The following is a 12,698-nucleotide window of genomic DNA, read 5'->3' as shown; positions in this document are numbered from 1 at the left end:
TTTCACTTCCACCTGCGTAAAACCACACAACTCAGTATACAAATGATTAACAACTCGCATGCACTTATACGAACAATACGCAGCACTCCCTCTTTCAATCTAACCTACTAGTACGAAGCCAGACTTTGTGCTATTTGCTCCTAGCTTAGACTCACATGTTGATAAGGAAAACCCCTGGCGGTAAGGTTGCCAGTTGTTTCCGGAACGATGGTCTGTCTAGTATTCAAAAAGATGCTACTTCTTTTAGTAGTGGCATGGAAAAGTAACTTCATTCATTTTAGTAAGAAAAAGAAGGAAAGGTTTAATATTTGTTCCATCTGCAATTACTAAAGTAAAATTAATGAAGACTGCCCTACGAACTCTTTGCAATACTATCTTGCATAACAGCGAAATAATATTGCGGGTCTTTTTCTTTTCACGCAAAGCTGGGGATTCGCTGGCAACATTGTCAATTTTCACTCCGTGTATACTGTTTGCAAGTAGAGAGGGATGAAAGGAGTAGAAGTGCAGACCAACAATGACCTTGAAAGTTGCAAGGCGTTAGGGGTTGCGAGGTGTTTTACTCTCTTCTTATCGGAATAGTCAGCTTCGTTCCAGAGTTGCCAAGTATACGAGTATAAAATTGTTGAACTCGTTTTGTTTTGGTACAGACGTATTATCAAACACACCACCCTTGCTGACTTTCTATCAAATTTTCTTTTTTTTTTTAACATGATGAGGACCAAAAATACAGAAAATCAACCAGATTTACCACCACAAAATTTTCACGAACCACTAGGTTTTACCACTAGCCACCAGATGGAAAATTTGCCCACTAAACAGGTGCTCGAAACCACCAGATTTGGTGGGAAAACCACTAAATTGGCAACGCTGCTTATGCATTCCAAAAAATTACAAAGATGCTTACCATAAGTGAATATTAATTACTAAGATCTATAGAACCCAATTTGATCTCGGATAAGATTAAACAAAGCACTATGTTTTGCTCTCTATCGGGTGCTGCATAACTCAGAAATTGAAAATTTGTGGATTACCATGTTCTTGCCTCACATCCTTAGCAGAGAACGTGGTTGTTAATGAAATATTCATATAGGACACATAAACAAAATCATTGCCTTTTTAAAAAAGAAAATCTCATTTTTTAAAAATTTTCCCCTTCAGTAAACTACCTTCATTTTGGCGTTAGGAAGATTTTCTTTTTTAAAAAATTGGGATATATTATATATTAAAAGCTTAAGTTTCTGCGGACATGTTGAACGGTATGGCTTTCATGTGAATGCACATATACCGGGACAAACGAACTGACAGATGGACATTCAAAAATAATATTTTCGGTATGAAAATATCTTGAAACGAGGAAATCCGTGAAAATCTCTAATTTGATTTTTATCACGTTCATCATACGTTCTTCTCTCCTACCGGTAAGTAAAAAAGGAAATTCTTCTAAAAGCTAAACAATGTTCTCAGATTTTGGCAACATTGTCTAGGGAGGAAACAATATCACATCTGAAATTGCTCAGACTCCCTTTAAGGTTAAGCTGTTATTGGTTTAGGTAGAAAGTATCTGGTTCGATTTCATGTTAGAGTACACAGTTCGGCTTTCTGGAGTTTTTCATTTCCCTCTAAGCGAATGAACTAGAATCAACCTATTTACATTGGTTGGAATGAAAGTTAACGTCCATTCCTACATCGAGGCTGTATGAGACGTAGGCCTACAGCTTAATGTGGAATACGAACTATATGAAATTCCACCGGGGTTCGAACCCGGTCCCCGTTTCAAAGTTCGTACCCTATTTACCTACGACACAGCTTCCCTTTCCGTATTAATTTACTCACGTTCCACTCTAATGGTAACTCCATTACATGTACGAATAAAACTTTTCTTTTCATAACCATGAGATACAATTTATAGTAATAGTTTTCTGCGAGCCATAACGATACATTCAATTTCTTATTTTAATATTTGGTTAACCAAATCGTGTTAATATTCTAGACGTAGTAAGTTATTCTGGTAAGAGATGGCAGCACAGGATGTTACTCTTTCACTGGCTGTGAAGAAAACGTGACATCTAGCGGTGCATTCTATAATTTTTTAAAGATTGGACAAGCAACATAAAACAAATTTATTTTGCATGTGCAGAATGACACCTGCTACATTGTGTAACTTTTTTTTTTCAACGAACTTAAAAAGTTCATTACTGAATTCTCTCTCTGTGTGTGTGACCGAATGTTTCAATTTTGAGCTCTCCATTAGATAGAGCATCAAAGACTGAGACAGTAAAGTTTCATTTCGCGCGACACTTTCCATTCCCGAGATATTGGCCAGAAAGTTAGGGCTCTGAAACCGTAAGTTATAGAGAGATGACATTTTACGAATTTTTCAATTGTAAGCCTGTGTCTTCATGAGACAACATATCGTAGAGCCTTTTAACAGGTTTACTCCTTCGTATAAACTACACCCTTTCTCATTACTCCCGATTACACGGTTCCAGAAGTCTCGTGACTTGTTGATGTACACTCATGTCCAAAATTATTGTCGCGTGTCTATAAACATGTTCTTATAGAAATATAATTTGATAGCGAATTCGCCCGGTATTTCTTATAATGTTAGCATGTGTATAATCGACAAAGACATGTATGTGGCAAATTTCATGTCAAAAGAGCAGTAAACAAGAACAATAATACGAAAATAAAACTTTCTTGTCCATAAGGGACATCCTAGAGGGTATGGTGGCGGGAAAGAGAGGGAGGGGGCGAAGGAGACTACAATTAATGGATGATGTTAAAACAGAAAGATCATACGCGAAGACGAAAAGGTTAGCGGAGGACCCTGGAGCATGGAAGCTTCTCAGCTGCGGCAAGTTACCTGCCAATAAAGGCAGAATACCTATGATGATGATGATGATGTCCATTTAGCAACGTTTTGATTTACTCATTCTAATTTTCGTATTTACTAGGAATGCAATGGATATACCCGATTGCAATGAAATGAGCTGAGCGAGCTTAAACTACGTAATCAGGAAGCGTTTTTCGGTGATTATTCCTCGATGGTACATCGGATTTTTGATTTCGACCTATGTTGTCACTCAGCACGACATACTCTATCAGCGTGCTAAGTTTGGTTGAGATCGGCCAAACGGTCTAGGAGGAGTTCGCGGACAACCAAACGGCTAACCCGAGTATAAGAGCTTCGTTTCGCTCAGCTCAATCAGTATAGTTACATTTCTCTGCACTTCATTCCAGACCTAAAGTTGTTTTCAGGTTTGTTACAGCAGCGAACGGGTTTGAGCGTCAGCTTCATTAATCGAAACATTTTCGTCTTAACATTGTCACTTACGGTCTACTCAGTTTCGCTTTAGTTTGTAATCCCTGTTCCTCTTCTGCTTCAAATCGTTCAATTCAATATCTTATATATCAATATCAATTCAATGTCAATATCCAGGCTCAAGGTTCGAGAAACTTTTTTTTTTTTTTAATCCTAACTTGTGAGTCTAACGGATTACTTACTCACAGCTCAATTACATCCAGTCATAGGTGGATCCAGGGAGGAAAACAGATTCCTTCGCCCCATCAACCAGCGGCACAGGCGCTGGTGCTACAAAAGCCCGGCGAGAGAGAAAACTGATAATATTTCTTTCACCTCTGCACCCCAGAGTATTCCATCCTGGATCTACCATTGCATCCTACTATAACCTGTTTATATATACATATGTTTTAGAATAATTTCAAGAATGACTAATTCAGATCTTCTATATAATAATAGAAAACAAGTAGAAGGTTGAGATAGTGCCACTGTTAGAAAGTAAGGAACCTACCATAATCTACATCTCTCTTATATATAGAATTACATCCAACGCCGCGTATGTACTTCAGAGTTTTTATCTTTCGTAGACATTCACCAGAAGCCTGATTGGGAAAGTAAAAATAAATAAATTAATTACTCTTGGCTCAATTTTTCGAACTAAGACCAATCTTTCATTGCATTCATTACTTTAGAAACAACAACACGGTTCATACCCTTCAATTGTTTATAACACATTGCCCTTAAATACTTAAATAACGCATTATCCTCTTAACTGAAACCAATGTACATTAAACTACAACCCCAACACTACAGTTTTGGAAAGTGAAGTAATTTTGATACTTCGACGTTCCACTGAATTTATCGAACAGTTAATTAAGAACTTTAAGTAATCCATAATTGTGACCTAAAACTTCCAACAATTCATATCTACAAGAGTTCTGTATAGAGAGAAAAATCCATCCACTTAATGCTTATACAGTCTTATATAGCCTCGGTGCTGAAAGGGACGTTAAACTAAAATCAACTCAATTCAATGCTTATATAACTGGTCTTATTATATAAGGATTGAGCTTGTTAGAATATAATATGAAAACAGCATATCTTAAATACATGGAAATGTTGTATTGGTATATTGCATTTCACTAATGGATTTAACGTTCATCGCTATAGAGTAAAAAACGGTATCAATTAAGCGTCGCGAAAATATAATCCATCTTGACTCTAATGTCTCTACTAAAACCGGAAGTAATATAAATCTACTACCACTCCGGTTTCAATATAAATTGAGAAAATATCACGTCATTCAAACCAAACTTCTTGACGTGACGTACACGTAATATTGCCACTTATTTATTTAGGTTATGTACTGAAACCGCTTCAAAATTTACATTTTGAACACGAAGACGAGCTTCAAATTCAGGATGGACATTTGATTCACATTCGCAAGCAGGCCCTTAACATAAAGTTAACTGGTCTTCGAGGCTGATCTTTGTGTCCAAAATATAAGGCTCCTGAAGCATTTGCAGCACATGTTTTACGTTTATGGGTTTATTTATTTATTTTTATTTATTTGTTTTTACTATAATATATAGTACAGGACTTCTGTAGTACAGGATATATAGTACAGGACTTCTGTAGTTCACTGTTCTGCAGTGAACTGTTAATAAAGCAATATTTACTTATCTTTATAAAACTCAGGGAGCAAAGTGATGGTTCTCAGTGGTTTAAAGTTATCAACACGCTTTTGACACGTGATGTTCAACAAGTGTTACATGATTGATGTACTAACCTCATGACAAATAGCTTTCAGTCCATAGTGGAACACGCTGACCACTGGTATATTCTTCGCTAGAACATCATATAACATGATTAATGTCAAGTCTGTTAACTGTTTAAACTTAGACTCGGTAGTGAACAGCATTTCTATGCTTCAAAAAGTCATGAAACAGGGTATATACAGGGTGTTTCTAGATGAAAGTATATCTTCTCTTTCCTATACACTGAGACAAATCCCTTCTCTGGAAAGCGGTATATTGTACAAATATACGGAATCCTCTTGCTTACAACAGAAATCTGTACGAAGCATACGTTATCCGTATCCTATATAGGCACTGCCCTTAGATGTTACATCATGCAGTTGCAAGACGTCTGATATCTTACAATCTTCCTTGTATTACACACGCACACACACACACACACACACACACACACACATATATATATATATATATATATATATATATATATATATATATATATATATATATATATATATATTGCTAAAACCTTAAAAATAGGTTTGCAATCTACCTTAAACGTGACCGGTTTTGTGACGTAAAAGGCAGTTAGAAACTTCTGGAGGTATGTCGAACGGAGACCTCTTGTCTGGGTCGCGAACCCCAAACAATTCTCATACATGAAAACTACTGAATGGCCTTAACATCCACCCAGTTCCTCCAAGAAGTAATTTAAACTAATGCAAGTCTTGGGGGCGTAGATAGCGTATCTCAGAATTAGAAACATGGGAGTAGAATTTCAAAGATAAAATTCGACAACACAGAAATAATTTAGAATAAGAATTTAATGAACTGATCTTGAATGACTGAATAACTACAGAGCATGATGTGGACTGGTATGACTTAAAGACTAGAGAAGACAATGCATAATCACTTACTTTTGGTAACGATGACGAGTAGAACCTCTGACGGACAGAATGACGGAGTGACAAAAACTAATTATGAATAATTTGACTCGCAGAGTTTCGACGTCAAAATAGAACTTCTCCTACCCGGAAGAGAATCCGGTAGTATTTATATGATTTTTCCGTCATGTCAACATTCTTGCACATTCTTTCTGAGTCTTCCTAGTTCTAGAAGTCATAGCCGGTCATTTGCATTGTAGAAGTCAAGGCACTCTAAATTTTCCATTGGATTATGAATCCTAAAGAATATTCAAACTGCCTCCACTTCATACGTTGCCTGTTTTATACACATTTTAAAATTCAATTAAATATTTTGTTTCTTTACATTGTGGTACACAATATTCCCTGTGCTTTAATTAAATATTTTGTTTCTTTGGTGGTTGAAACAAAAGCGTGAGAAAAAAAAATAATAAAAAGTTAAACTAAAACCAAAAGTTACATAAAATGATAATAGTAATAATAATCAATTCTTCTTAAAATATTGACCCATAAATTATGAAACACCCTATATGTTATATAAAGTATCCTATACGTAATACATGATGTATAAAATGAACATCAAAATGAATAAAAGAAAAATAATGCTTGATTGAAATTTAAAAAAAATGTTCTGAAATATCGTCCACATTGGATTATCCTGTATATATAAAAAGAATATTTTATTGTAATGGTTAATAAGTCTTTGCAATATTGTTAGTTAAAGTCTGTTAAAAGCAGACACATAACAGTTCAGAAACGTAGAATAAGCAAAGATGGTATGAAGTCATGTTAGATAACAGATTATTTTTCTGTCGACTTATCACTTTATGTCTGTGGGAACAAACAACCATTCTCTGTTGTTGGCTCAGAGACCAAGTTCTCAAGAATGTTCACAGCGCGTTGCCAACTGTATTTAAATTCACCAAGTTTTAATCACTCAAAGTAAGTGGATATACACAACTTAAGAAGTATATAATCACTGGAATAAGCGCTTGCACAACACCAAAAATATATTGTTTAGGAACATACACTCTCTCACTTATTTCATCACTAAGTATGTATAAATAATACGAAAAAAAATAATAAATTGAATCACTTCACTCAGTAACTCTAGGATATTTAGAGTTAGCAACACTCTTGAATATTCACAGTTGATAGCGGAAATGCAGCGTAGTAATATTCAATGACAGCGGAAGCAGGGGGGAAAACTGGAGATGCGTAGAATGACACTGATTAGTAGAATCCCCTCGTAAGATGCTACAGAGCTTGTGCTGAATGCATCTTGTCTTTATTTGTCTGTGTGTGAAGTCAGTTAATAGTACAAAGTTTGTTAAAATAATAGTTTCTGTTTTCGGTGTTTCTTATTTTATTGTGTTCATGGTGCTTTCAACATAATATAGTGATGGGTCCTTTGTGTTTTTTTTTAAAGTTCTAGTGGATTGTGAACAAAAGTGAAAAAAAAAAATGTCGTGAATTTAATTACAGTTCAGAGGTGTTGTGCATCAAAACTAAAACCACTGTTTCCCTTTTCTTTTTCCATCCTCACTTCTTTTCATAACTAGTCCTGCTATAATTATCTTGTAGAAATTATCCTCTAATCAATCAGTCATGTTGCTTTTAGTTGTTATAAAGATTTGTGACCTGCATTGCCTGGGAAGGATATATAGGGTAAAGGAATGCTCTGTTTTAGATAATAGTCATTTGCATATCGCAAACGGCTAAACGAGTTTTATTCAAAGAAATTGAAGTAAAGTTATTACTGGATAGACGAATATTAGAAACATAATTACTAGGAATAGAAATATTGACATCGTCATATAAATGTAATGAATTTGACGTAGATGCAGTTACAAATTGATTGTCACGTGACTCGAATGACAGATTAGAAACATAAAGAGGTACGTGAGTGCCAGTTGGTTGCGGTGTTGCCAAGTTTTGCATACATTTCGAGAAGGTGCAATCATATTTGGACAACAGTCTTATAAATAATATAACTGCAATGATTATACAAACTAATGTCGTGGCTTCGATGATAAAAATATTTTGTCCGTCCATTCTCTGTAAAAGAAAGAGAGTGAAGGGACTACTAAATATTTTGACCATAACGAAATAAAATAACATAATATCTACAACAACTACAAGCAATAATAAAACTTATTTCCTATTTCTCAACTACTTTCTTTTGTGTTCTCTTGGTCTGTCTGAACCTTAGAGATCAACTATAAGTTTCTATAAACATCATAAACAAAAGGTACGTTATTCAGTCTTAATCTAGCTCAGGATAGTGTAAATCCTGAACAGTCTCAAGCCTGTAAAATAGGGAGAGAGGTTGAATCTCGTGCCTCAATACACTAGTCTTACTATTAATATTGTATATCGTTAATAAAATATTCCAATAAAAACTAAATGTTCCCTGCGCTTTAATACGCAGACCAAAAATAACATACTCTTAACATGATTGCATGAAAATAAGACTAACACATTTAGTATGACGTTTCACACCTTGGTAGCCTTAGATCATGAATTGAGTTAATTCAAATAAAAATTAATTACATATATGAATTATTATCATAGTCATTCTATCTTAAATTATTTAGAGGAAACTTAAAAAAAATTCTCAAAATCAATACTGAACTTTGGAATGAGGTGGGGAAGTGTACTTGTGCGTCATGCAAGGTACAGTGCCCATATTCCTATGAACTATCTCTATTAACTTAAAATACTAACTTTCTTCTACTAATATTTGGAAGTATTTAAGTAAAAAGAAAACTAATATTTTGTTTCTCTTTTCTTTTTTTTTTTAATATATTTTCCAGGTATGTATGCTGTTACTGATATACATAATAAACTTAAATACGAGTACATAAACATATTGATAAGGATAAAATAAATATACATAGTTCGGTAAATAGTTCAATGATTACTACCTTCAAGATTGCTTGCATGTGAGTTAGCGTAATTTTTCTCTAGTTTTCGCAATTTAAAAAATAAATACAACAATAGAGCAAGAAACAAAACTAACATAATCGGGATTACAATTGAAAAAATGCTATGCAAGTTCTCAAAATGTAGCATATGCAAACTATTTTCATTGAGTTTGAGTGATTCTAATTCAGCACTGATTTGATCTAAAGATTTAATTGCATACGTTACATTTAAATGTGGGGCTGAGATATTTATTGTCAAAACAACATTCGTGTTGACCACATTAATAGTTTGCCTTGAGGGTAATACAGTGTGTTTTATAAAAATGTTTTCAAAGTTTTCATACAAAATGAATTGTGTTTTGTTGTTACCATAGACTAATGGTTCAGTATGAAGAACATTATGAGATGTTCTTTTTGTAATGTGTCCTGGTATTAGAGAATTAACTAATAATCCTGCAGGAGTATAAAGATGACTATACTCAAGCTTATGTGAAATAGTTTGAACTTCGCAATTAGTAAGTGATTTATTGAAAACCATGTTCGTTAAACATTTCGATGGAGAAGTGACTTGTAAACTAGACGTCTCGCATAAGAATAAAAATGAATGCCATTTACATAACAACTTATTGATTTCCATGAATTTGTTGTCGCTTTCATATACCTGTTCTGGAATATTATATTTCACAAGCTTATCAGAATGTAACATTCCCAAATTGGAAAGTTGAAACAATTTTGAAATTTTGTTTGGTGTTACTACTGGTGTTTTCAAAACTAAATCTACATTCAGTGTTTCAAAATTGAAATTAACCAAAAATACAGATGAAATTGAATAAAATAAACCTATATAATGGACATACAAAGTATCTTTTAAAATTGCATGGTTTTTAACTAAACTTAAAACTTGCTTTCAATTTAATATTTCGTGAGTCACTCTATTTTGAAGAATATCAGATACCATTTTCATAATCCTTCGCTGTGATTGATAGTACGTAAACATTGCAAGCAAATAGGTTTCTATGCTAACTACTTTACAAAATCCTTCTTCTATCTGTGATTTCATTTTCAGCATAGTGTGTTTGACTGTTAAGGCTACATTCTGTACAATTTTAACTTCATAATTAAAAGCTTTCTTGAGAATTTGAACTACAGTGGTTAACAAATGATCATGTTCCTGTAACGCATTTACAGATGCCTTTAATTGACTGGTTTGATAAAAATTATAACCTGAAAGACCTAAAGATGTAAGATCAAGTATCCAAGATACAATTTATCTACGATTACGATGTTTAGGTACACAATGAACTGAATTGTTTGAAAATTGGAAAGCACATGGTATAGCGTCTCTGATCTCTGCAAAAAATTCTCTTTCATGTTCCAATAATTCTTGCCTGAATTGAGTCCAATCTGTACAACTATCATTGTGTGGTAACGTGAAATTAATATCCAAATGAATCCGAAGCGTAGTATAGATGTTCTCTGCATCATGAACTGCAAAGCCTGCTTGCGAAATAGCAATGCCTAGTTCTGCTAAAGTAATTTGTTGCTGAGGGTCAAGATTTAGCTCACAGTAGCTACACATGGACCATACAAGAATCAGAGTCATGGAAATCCAATTCATCTGAAATGAATAAAAATTTCCACTAAGCGGCTTGTTGAAAATGAAATCTCAGATTTAAAATTTATTTATAAGATGTTCTCTAATCTAATGTTTACTTTACAGGATCATTTTTTCTCTAATGTTGATTCGTTTCTCTAAGTGTGTTAGAAAAATCCATAATTCCTAATCTAACCCAAAAGGATAGAATAGAAAACGACACAATTGAAGATTATTAAATTACGTTTTGATATTGAAATTTAGAAAATGTTAACACATTTCTATGTCAACTTCCGTCGATTGTCTGGACTTGGTTGAGGTTCAGCGTCCAGAATTCGCTGAAGCATATCAAAACGCAAAATAATAAGATAGTCCACCACCAGTTAATACCTATACTAGATAATGTTATATTTCATAAACTCTTTTTTTTTACACTAACGTTCCCATTTGGCAATTGGAATCTTCGTAAAACGGACGTAGTCTTCTAATGTCAAATGAATCCTCGACTTCTTCATTTTTCAAATTTCGATAGCGGATTCGGTACGAATTTTCATTCAATTTTTCAACAATTGTCCCTTGCGTTCTGAATTTGTTTCCAAAGCAAGCCGGAACTCCTTTCTGCGGGTTAACATCTTGCATTAGGACTTTCTGTCCTAAATGAAATTTTTGATCGGAATACTTTCTCTGAAAGTATTGTTTCTGCGACTCAAATCTCTTAGAAAGATTTTTCGCTGCAATCTCCCTCGCATCCTGTACATTCTTGATTCGGACTTCGTTCTCCACGAAGATCTAACTTCGCATCCAACATCGTTCTCGCTTCAAATCCGAAAAGAAGATAAAAAGGCGAAAAACGGGTACCTTCATGTTTGTGCGTATTAATACAAAATGTTATATTTGCCAAAGCTGTGTCCCAGTCATTTGATTTCTTGTTTACAAAATGCCGAAGGCATGTTTGTATTTTGTCGTTAAATTTCTCAGCTAATCCAATGGTAAGATTATTCATGGCTTTACATTAATTTCGATCGTGTCTGAAGAAGGATATGCTAGGTATCCGAAACAGTTACAAATTATAATTTAAAATAAAGTTTTAAGCTTTGGTCAGTGTCTCTTTTGTTAATCCAATGGTATAGCTACTAGCTGTATTCGCAAATTTCAACTTGATGTTGAATCGATCTGCCATTTCTTCCATGATCTTCGATTTGTGAGATGTCAATCTATCTAAGTAAATCAAATTAGGAATACCAAACTTAATAATTATTTCCTCATAAATGGCATTAGTTATCGTTTCTGCCGAAATGTCAGGAAGACTTTTAGTCACCAAATATCTTGTACAAGCATCCACCATTGTTAAAATGTATTTATGTCTGTGTGTAGCCGATAAGGGAAAAGGCCCGCACTCGTCAATCACTATTGTACTCATAGCAGAGTATGCTGGATAGGTTTGTGGATGTAGAGGTGTTCGACCAGATCTTCGTTTGTTCACCTGACAAGATATACACTGCTGACAAGTTTCTGTATGTACTGCTTTAAGGCTGGCATGTAAACTTTCTTAACTGCGGCTGAATACGTTTTTGAAAAACTTAGATGTCCCCCTCCTAGATTAGCAGAATGGACACAGTCAAAAACATAGTCTCTCAAAGAAGAAGGAATACATAATAAATAATTAATTCCTCCAGGATGTTTTTGTTTACGAAAAAGGCGTCCGTCCTTGATCTCAAAGTAGTGCGATTGTCTTTCCGTCTTCGCGTCCTTCGGTTTTTCTCCTTCCAAAACTCGGATGATTGGACCGCAAAAAGAGTCCTCCCTCTGAAGTTTGCCGACATCAACGTCCTCCTTGAATGAAATGAATGTATTCAGGTCTTCAACATCAAAGTCCTCTTTTGTTGGTTGATTATTTGTTTCCCTGGAAAGTACATCTGCCACATTGTCTGAAGACTTAACATGAATAGGAATATACTGATATTCTGCTAGCTGTAGTTGCCATCTCGCTAGCTTCGATGGTAGGTTAGGAGTATTTTCCAAGTAGGTAATTGACCTATTGTCACAAAGCAACTTGAACTCTCGACCAATTAAAAATACTCTAAGCGCTTTGAATGCACTTAACACTGCGAGTAACTCTAAAGAATAAATGTCCAAATTCTTCTCACTGTCTCGCAAATTTCTGCTGTAGTAGGCTATTGGATACCACTTCTT

The sequence above is a fragment of the Thermobia domestica genome, chromosome 5 (genome assembly GCF_964235325.1).
Source record: "Thermobia domestica chromosome 5, izTheDome1.hap1.1, whole genome shotgun sequence".
Classification (NCBI taxonomy): domain Eukaryota; kingdom Metazoa; phylum Arthropoda; class Insecta; order Zygentoma; family Lepismatidae; genus Thermobia; species Thermobia domestica.
This window is presented reverse-complemented; position numbering follows the sequence as displayed.